This window comes from Haliotis cracherodii, unplaced genomic scaffold, assembly GCF_022045235.1.
Source record: "Haliotis cracherodii isolate W230 unplaced genomic scaffold, xgHalCrac1.p SCAF_11, whole genome shotgun sequence".
In the NCBI taxonomy this organism is placed as follows: domain Eukaryota; kingdom Metazoa; phylum Mollusca; class Gastropoda; order Lepetellida; family Haliotidae; genus Haliotis; species Haliotis cracherodii.
The window spans coordinates 8,830,985-8,841,598 of NW_027266266.1; the positions used below are offsets into that span (position 1 = coordinate 8,830,985).

The 10,614-nt window shown below is 36.1% G+C and overlaps 1 protein-coding gene across 1 annotated transcript in view; it reads left to right on the plus strand.

The window, feature by feature from the left end:
* Positions 1-10,614, plus strand: part of LOC139456069 (zinc finger protein 91-like) — an 89,578-nt gene that overhangs the window by 9,780 nt on the left and 69,184 nt on the right. The gene's annotated exons all lie outside the window — the stretch shown is intronic.

The following is a 10,614-nucleotide window of genomic DNA, read 5'->3' on the forward strand; positions in this document are numbered from 1 at the left end:
TCCATCATATATTCACTGGAAGCTTTCATCAGGTTAATGGCTTGTGAAAACACAAATGTGCTACTGTGCCTTGGGCGCTACTTGTGTAAAGTAAAAAAAAGAAGACATTTATGTTTACTTTTGTAACTATGATTCTATTGATCTCCTGTATAATACATTTAATACTGCATGACTGTGAACAGTAATGCTGAACTTCTGAAACATACTGTACCAGCTGCTAGTTTACCAACAGTTAGACCTGTATAGATCCGGGGTAGAATAGGTTTATAGCAACCCATGCTTGCCATAACAGGCGACTGTGTGTCGTAAGAGGCGACTAACAGGATGGGTTGGTCAGGCTCGCTTACTTGGTTGATGCATGTCATCGTATCACAATTGAGTGGATCGATGCACATGATGTCAATTGCTGGATTGTCTGGTCCAGACTCAGTTATTTACAGCTCGCCATTATATAGCTGGAATATTGCTGAGTGCGGCGTTAAGCAACAAACAAACAAAACAAACTGTAAATCTTTTAAATCTGTACTGCAAAACATGTGTTCCATCTCATATTTCACCAAACAAGTCACCGGTGGCCTTTACATGTGTTAAGTGGATAATAAGAAATTCATCATTACTTTTGTAACTACCATTCTGTTGATCCCCTGTGTTATTAATATAATACTGTATTAATGTAAACAGTATTGCTGAAAGTATTGCCATAAAGTGTGATATGGGATAAGTTTAAAAATTTGGACCATGCCGGCATCTCATTTACTCTGGGGATGGTCGGGTAGCCTGGTGGTCAAAGCTTCGCTCGTCACGCTAAAGACCCAGGTTCGATTCCCAACATGGGTACAATGTGAAGCCCATTTCTGGTGTCCCCCGCCGTGATATTGCTGGAATATTGCTAAAAGCGGCTTAAAACCATACTCACCCACTCACTCATTTACTCTAGCCTTAACCATATTAAAAGAAAATGATTTGGTAGAGGTGTACATGTGGTCAGTTCAAGCAGGCACAGTGTGCACTGGAGGCATGTAATTGACCTAGCTTTTAGACGTGGTGATGCAGGGGGCTTGGCTATAGCTTTATCAGTTTATTTCAGGTTAGGCTTAAAGAAGGAAGAAATGCAAAGTGTGAGATGAATAAGTATATATTAATATACAACCTAATGAATGAGATGTGTAGGGAATGGGAGAGTATAAGTGGAACAAAGAGTCACATGAGGTATCACAGTGGGAAAGGATTTGCAGTCAGGTGACATGGAGTCACACATGTGGAGTCACAGTGGAATCAAGCCTTATCAGTGCAGTGAGTGTGAGAACACATTTACATGCTCAGTTAATCTGCAGACACATATGCTTTGTCACAATGGATTGAAATCACACTAGTGTGATGAGTGTATTCCAACTGATAAATTGTAACTTAATCACCGTATTATCAGTTAATCTTTTAATCCGTGCATGGGCTTTTCACACCACAAATGCTCTCAATAACAACATATACACATAAAAAAGTTAAGTGCCCCCCAGAAGCCTGTACAGTAAATAAGAATCACGAACATGATAAAATGGACAGAGTGAAGTTGGAGAAAGCATTATGTTTGTAAAGAGCAATCATCTGAGAACAAGCTAAACAAAACAATTTTGACCCAGAATGAAATTTTAATTGACACTGGTACTGTTTTTACCACAACACAACACCCTCTATAAGTATAGCACTGCTAATCTGGTAAATTATTGCACATAATGAATAAAAATGTGTATTAACGTCCATTAATGACATTCGCGTGTCAAAAAGTTTAATAACGGTTGGGGCCACCGGGTGCCCGGATGACAGCCTTGACCCTTCTCCTCGACCCTCCAGTCAGATGTCGGATCATCTCAAGGGGAAATAGCGCCCATTCATGATGCAAAGCTGCTGCCAATTCGTCTAGATTGTGTGGAGGAGGGTCCATTGCCTGCACTCTACACCCAAGAATGTCACAAATGTGCTCTATGGGGTTAAGATCTGGACTCATTGCAGGCTAAGGTAGAGTTGCAATGGCGTTGTTTGCCAAATATGCAGTCAGAGCTCTTGAACGGTGGGGTCTAGCATTATCGTCCATTAACAGGGGACTTGATGCCAGAGGGTGGTTGGCAAAATGGAGAACAACAACTGGTTCCAGAACTTCCCGGATGTAACGTTCACCATTGGGATTGCCCCGTATAGTCACAAGGTGTAGCTTGCAATCGTGGGATATGCACCCCGATATCATCAAGGAGTCACCACCAGGAACAGTTGGTTTAATGTTCTTGGGCGTGTATGCTGTACCTTGGTGCCTCCACTCACTCGTTCGGCCATCATTCACATGCAGCTGAAACCTGCTTTCATCTGACCAATGGATACGTCTCCATGTTCTGAGGTTCCACCTTTGGTGTGCCAAACACCATTGTAATCGCAGTCTCCGATGACGTTCTACCAATAGGGGGCGTTTGATGACTCTTCGGGCCGAAAGTCACTTTCTGCTCCACCTCACTGATGGAAGAACAAGAGTTTGGAGGCACCGGAACATGGCCTACATCCCCAGGAACATTTAACCAACTGGGGCTTGGTATTGGTTTGGGGGTGTATCTCTCATGATTGCAGGTTAGATTTGGTCACCATAAGGGGCAACTTAACCAGGGCTAACAGGGGCTCAGTACATCCAGGACGTTTTGAGGCCAGTCGTCGTTCCTCATTTTGACAACCACCCTCTTGATACTCGACCTCAGTACATGGATGACAATGCCAGGCCTCATCGTTCGCATGCAGTCGTGGATTACATGAGGGCCAATGCAATAACGACTCTACCCTGGCCAGCAATGATATTTTGGATATTCTGGGGCGGCGCATATAGGCACAAGATCCTCCTGTGCAAGATTTACGCCAATTGGAAGCAACATTGCATCAGGAGTGGTTGTTGTTGACCCATCAACAGATACAACGTCTGATTAGAGGCATGAGACGTTGGGTGGAATGCGTCATCTGGGCATGTGTCGGTTATACCCGCTACTGATCAGTTTCACGTGTCATGTCAAGTAGAGACTTTAAAGCTCTGCACGCTAACGTCGAACCCATTCGACAGAGGTGTCCATCCCCGTGCATCTGATGTCGAACCCATTCGACAGGCGAATAGCATAACAACACCCCAAAATAAAACTCGCCATATCTATTTACCAAGAAGGCTTTGCGTAACATTTAAATTACGTATGACATGCATAAATGCTCAGCTTGCTTAATATCAAAACGTTCAGTCATTTATTTACCTCAAAAAGAAAATATCGCGAGTTAAAAAAGTTTCGGCCAAACTTCTCGGCACACATCTACCAGGAACAGCCATTGTTGACTTTTGGCACTTCACGTTGAGCGGCATGCAGTCCGATATTTTCTTTATAATTTCATCATTTTTCCTATTCGATCATAATTTTTTGTTTGCTGACGAAAGGAAAACACTCATGTTCCATTATTTCTAAAAATTAGCAACTTTCGGTGTAATTAATTGTAAACAAAAACAATCTGAATCGTAACATCATCGATTGGATGGAACTTGTACGATCATGGCAACGGCGGTAAACAAACAACTCCACATGCATAGTTATCCCGTTAGACTATTACAATCATTTTGTTACATCTAACTTAATTTTCTAGAATTATTGACACGCATGTATAAATCTTTGTAAAAAGAATTTCATTTTTAAAGAGTTTGCAAATGATTTCGTTTGATAAACTTTCCGACACATTGCCAAGCCGACAAACGTCAGTGATACGTTTGGGCGTGGCCTAACTCGCGATTTGTTGAATCGAACAAAGTCAACAAACACTGCGAAAAATGACAAATATTGGATGATACGCAAAATCTGAACTGATATACATTCTAGGTAAACCATTCAATAGCAAAATAATGCATTTTACGAGAAATAATCAAAATACTTGCAATTTTAGCTATCATTTCTGAAACCGGAAGCACGTACAGCATGTGACACATGGAAGCAAAATATGCAAAAGTTGGTAAGCTATCATAAAGAAATTCCGAAATAGATTCCAATTCAAAAGAAAATACATAATTTACTATTTTTCGTCAACTATTTACTATCTATTGATCTGGAGAGCAGTCTTCACTCTTATTTGTTTCATATTTCTTCGTGATTGTCGCCATAAAATGTGTAAGTCTAAATCCGAAACCGTAATGGATTTCACGCTCGATGATTTTAATTTTAAAATATTTTCTATAAACGAGCGCAACGGAGAGCGATCCAACGTATTGATATACCATAATAATAACATAATATTGTTATTGGTCTAACATTACAAAAAGAACAATTTAAATATTAAAGATGTTGTTGAAAACTTTCTGAGATAACATTTTGGTACAAAACGAGGTAGTGTAAATATATATAGATTCTAGGCTCCTATTTATATATATGTGTGATTTTGTACCCAAAACAAATTAAATTGTACCCAAAATACTTTGTGAATTTGTACCTAAGAAAATAAGACAATAGATCTATAATTATATTTATGTTTTAATGTAGATGAACAGAACACATAATAAAATATTTCATCAAGTTCCAAATATGATTATGACTGTGATCCTTGAAATTGATTGTTTAGTTTTGAGAGAAAACTGACGTATTGTCACTGAAGGAGAGGCCAGTTAAGTTGGTTAAACCTAAGTTAGAATGAATTGTTTTGATAGGAAAGTGATATTATGTTAAGTTTAAGACACCAAATTAATGTATATCTTTGAAATAATTCTAGGTAGATCTACAAAATCACATACCCATTTGGGTAACAAATTACTAGAAATTTTGGGTACAAAAGTCACCACTGTACATTTCAACTGATTTTCGTGAATCAATGGGATAAAAAAAATTCGTCTGAATGATTCCTTTTCTCATTTTTTAAGACAAGAATTTGTTTTACATAACAAAACTGGCAGATCTACACGGATCACGTTTAGTCCTAAAAATGTGAAAAATATGGACACCTCAGAAATGAGGGCTTATAAGGTTATAATTCTACCTAACTAGTCACTAGTGACTTAGATCTAGGTCTATCTAAGAAAAGTCCTTATGAAAAAAAAAATTAATTTTTTTTATGACACTTACATTTCTGGCACTTAGACAAAGAGTATTCAAGGAAAGACAGATATGTTTTTGAATGAAAATATGACTTTCCTTTATAATTCTTTTTTCATGATGACAGGGGAACTTTTATACACACCAGCTGAGGAAGTTGTGATACTGTGATTGCATACAAAGAAAAAACAGTTTGGAAGCAGTACCTGTATGTATAAAATAGACCACATAAGGTGAACAAAAGTAATGGATTGGCTGACTGGAAAAAATACATCTGGCAAGGGTAAACATGTACACAGGCATGTTTCTTTTCATTCCAACCAGAAGACTGAGATAGCATTTTCTAAGAAACCTATGGCAAACTTACCAGCTTATGTGCCACCATGGTTCTTGTGATTAAACAAACAAAAATGTCATGTACTGTTACTGTATTTAAATTAAATTAATTCCTTTTAAATTATATTTCAGAATTGTTTTATTTGGAAACAAACCACATAATGCACAAAATTAATGTCCATATGAGTTTAGTATGTATATGTTAAGGATCTGATTTAATCATTATTCATGGAATACTAAAATTAAAATGATGACATCAGAGAGTTACTTATTCACATAGTTGATTTTCAGAGTGCAAGATAATAATTGTTGAATAAATATGTTTAAACTAAAGATAATAATTGAAGTTTGATCAGTTACACTGTGTTGATGCAAAGACTAATATTTACTGTCCCCACACACCATCATTGTGGGAAAAATAACTATTAAATATAACTTAAAATTTTAAAACCTGTAAAAAGCTGTAAATAATTAAACAATTACAAATCTATCATCAATGCGCAATCATGGTGGTCTTCATTTTTTGGGAATAAATTTAGAAATCCTTCGTGAAACTGTTCTAAAATCATGCTAGAATCTATGAATGTATTCCCGAAAGGAAAACTATCCTAAATGTAATGTGGAACTAACACCGAAAATATGTACGTAGAATTTTATTGCTTATATATACCCTATCATTTTCAGCAACGCGGGGATGTTATTTTGAAACACGTTTTGTCAAGCCCATTTTCGCGCACCTGTTGTTGAGGGTGATCTTGCTGATCGACGATATCCATAGACGTATTACGTGGGATACACTTGTTGTAGTGAAACTTATCACCATGTACATCGCAGAAATATGAATCATGTCCCATTTATATTCACAACATTGAATGGTGATTCTTAGATATCAACAGAAGTTCAAATAAAAGATACCGAGAAACTTGCATGTGGCATGTTGATTTATCGTCTACCGTTTCCGGGTCACGGGAGCATGCAAGGTAAAACGGATTAACTAATACGCGAATTATATCGTCAAAGTCACATTTTTATTTCATGTTAGTGGTGATTACTGATACTGTGTATCGACTTATATTTTTGCTGTATGTGATAGGCGAACTATTTCAAAATTTACTGTAATTGTTTTGTTTCGAAAGCTTATCAGCAGACTACCCCTGTCTGTGACATCACATCCGGTGACCTTTGCACTAATTGAAATAGTGCTGTTAGAATTCACGATCTTTATTTTCATTTTTCTCTCGTCATATTTATTGGAATATGACGAATAAAACATTCTTCGATTGAGAAGATCGTCAACTTTCGCCAAGTTATATTTATAAAGGCAATGTAAACTTTGTTGATATTAAAATAGCAATAAGTTAAGCGGAGGTCGGGCGAAGCGCGCCATGTTTGATTTTAGGACGTCTACTAGCATCATGACACGGGTTGTTTATTTTTGTATATCGTAAATATTCAACCAAAACGCTTGAAATTAGGATTAGTGAATATTTATAAGTCTGTTTAACGTTTAGATAATAAATTCACTGAAATGGTTCATAATTTACCATCGCGCTGATATATGCCGATTATAAATCCCGAATTTTTACTCAATTAAAATTATGATATCGGAGATATGATTATTGAAATCAATTTGCAAAAATGTTACGATATTAGAGGGTTCCTAGCATGAAATGCAAACCACCTTCAATAACGCAATTCAGGTAAGTTCAAGAAAATTAACAAATTTTGTGTTCGCTTTGGTCTTAACCTTGGTATGATTGAAAACACCAGGATATTTTTATATAGAATTGTGTAGTTTTCTATCAGGAATAAATGTGCAAAATATTTCTTCAATTGGCCCTTGTTTAATGAGGCACTGACTGTTTGAAATCACCTACCCTCTTTAGAGCGCCTTATGCTAAAATTAATCCAGCAGGCAGGGGTAAGAAGTGTGAAAATAATTCAGCAGGCTAAAGGTTAAGGAACATTTTCACATGAAACATCAAACTTAACTTGTTTACTTAATCCTGCAGCTCCATACTTTTTTTTAAGAATTGTCTGAGTTCAAAAACAGTACCTGTGTTACCATGATGTTTTTGTCAGTAAATTTCAATCACAACTCACAAATATCATTTTTATTTGTTGTTGAATGTTTGTTCTATCTGATGACATTGGTATCGCCCAGCTCCTGTGGTCAGTCATCCCATGCCATGATTTTTGCCATTTGTTCAGAAATAGGGATGTGCTTAACTTTTTTCTTTGTGTATAGGACTGTGGTATAAAGTATATGTTGGCTGTTGTTTATATCTCTTTTATTCAGTGTAGGGAAATGTCCTATATACCACGAAGTGGTCATAACATTGACACTGGACAATGAGGTATTTGTTTATCAATGTTTATGTTTGAGAGAGAATCTATCGATGTTAACGATGTTATGAGGAACATCAGGTGAATGAATGCTTGGATGCAGAGAGCATATATACACGTAAAAGCAAGAGTAAAAAGACCACAAAGGTGGAAACAATGGAAGCCAACAGTTAATATCGCTGATTGGTGATTAGCAATGGACACATGGAACACAGAGGGTTAATTAGCACTGAATGGTAGTCAGCAATGGACAAATAGAACACAGAGGGTTAATTAGCACTGAATGGTAATCAGCAATGGACAAATAGAAGCCAGTTGTATAAATTAGCCTAGATTGGGGGAATGTGATAAATAGAGGGGTGGCACTGAGTAATTAAATCGATAAGCGCAAGCATAAGTTAGATATGTTCCCTGGTCACGATTTATGGCTTACCACAAATGAAGAAAAAACATTTTCGACTAAATGACGTGAAAAAACGACAACGAGGTAGTAAACACGCACAAAGAAAAGGGACATAACTCCGCGATGCTTAGAAGTAACCCATTGTAACTCAGTTCATTTGGTGAGAATTTGCCGTGGACAGTATATTGTCATAGTGTTTTATTCACAAAAAAACCAAACTGTTCTAACACAAATATCGACATTGAAGTTGTGTATGTTTGGTATTGTCAGAGTGCAAATATTAATAATTCATATCAAAATAAAATAAATACACTATTCAAGAGGTTTCCGTGTGTTCTTTTATGTTGATTTCTGGAACGTGAGATTTTAATAATATTGTATACTTTCAACTACGTGCGTAGGTTTATTGTGATATTATATTGTTCAATGTATTTTGAATATCCTATAACGTTTTATGAGTGTTTTGAACATCAAATTGATGCCCACTGTTCCAACTATATGTGTCACCTAAGTATGTTGTGTAAAATTTCGGTCACCAAAATAGAAGTACAGTCATTCCTAATCAATATTTGGTAACGGTTTGTTAAATGAGAAATATAGTAACAACAACGTTTTGTAAGTAAAATATTTTATGTTGTGAAGGAGCATTGGACTTAATATGGGCATCGGTAATGCTGGACTTCATTAAGTCAACTTTTTTTGTCTAGGAAGTATACATGTAACTTGTTAAATGGAAACTCTCATATACGGGCTCAACGTAAAATAAGTCTTGCGACATGTATTAATAGAACGACAGTGAGTCGGTTGACTTTATTACCGTAGGAATCTAAAATTACGTCCATCATTTCAAGCTGACAGTAGAGAATCACGTGTATTAATTTGGAGACTCATTAATTCCAACATTTACTGTATTGTAAAGAACAAATTGTAAAGAACAAATTCTATTCTGATTTCGATATGAATTGAAGATGTTTATCATTTTGACTGTGAATAGTTGTGTTAGATGAAATCAAGATGCTTTATGACAGTCATATGTAATATTGTAATTTATGAATATTGATGTTTGTATGAAACGTGTAACGCTAGCAACTTTTGACGTCATCAATTATACTCAATTCATTCATTCTTTTTCAAGGCAAAATTACAGCGAGACTACGCTACTAGGAAAAATGCGAAATAGGCTTTTATATGGAATTATCAGGACAATGATACATGCACAAGTTTCTACCAAGGGGATACAGGACGCTGTTTATATTTTTGTTTGAAATCTGATAGAAATAAAGCATCTCACCCAATTGTCATTCATAATAAGAAAATTAGTTGACACAATTGACACTTTTTCGACAGAATTTAAAGTTCAATATAAAGGTATGAACCAAATGGTTATATTATTCTAAACGAGTACTTCATGAATCGCTTGTCACTAACACACACCTGGTCAATTGTTAGACGTCAATGTTCTGTCAATCAAAAGACCAAAACCAATTCCAGGATGAAGACAATTTCTCCTACAAATGCAGATATATTTGATTAAAATGTGATCCAGTTTGTGGAAATAATGAATTCAGTTTTAGAAATGGTAATTCATTAATTGAATATTTCAACATTGGATATTACACTGAAATACAGACGGTTTGCAGTTACATTAAATCTTCTAACATTCGTCCATATGTAAGGAATATGGTGTATGTCACTGAACTTGTGCAAACAAACAAAAACAGATTGTCAAAACTGCGTGTTTTTACTACTTATGAATTTATAACATGTTAACAAATTCTAGGGGAATTGGCAAGTATGATCATTGATGATTTGATCAATCAAAGAGACACGTTATCACCAATGTGCATGTTTTGTTATTCAATTCTCAGAGTAAATGTCCTATAATGAGATTTTAAAAAATACATGAAAGAATGCTGTGAATGGTGAATAAATAAATGACAAAAGTAGCGATATTCGTGATGAACCAAATCTTCAGAGGTTGTTTTCAGTCATTTTGCTTTGCCTAAAATGACTGAAGGTGATATCACAAATCAACAAATTTCCCACAAAATTCAAATGTGTGAAAAAGTGTGTGCATAATGTATTTGTTATTTTCATTCCACTTCAAAGTGAGGGATGAGGAAGAGGGCCATACATGACCATGCGACATCTAGTGGGTGAGTCATATCAGCGCACACAGCCGGTACCAGTAAATTAAAATGGGAAAGTCAGAAAGTTGGTTCCTGTGTCATGGTGACGAGGAAGAATAAAATATTGCGGACGTTTCTGTAAAGCAATGTTAAGTTGAAATTCATATTTGGTAAAAAGATTTCAAACGTTGAATTTCCTACTTCATGTTTAAGTTCCGACATAGAAGAAATTATGTTTGCGACTGCACAATACAGGATTCAGTACCTACTAATCAGGTGACGTCACTCTAGTGCACTGGAAATATACGGACGAGGTCAG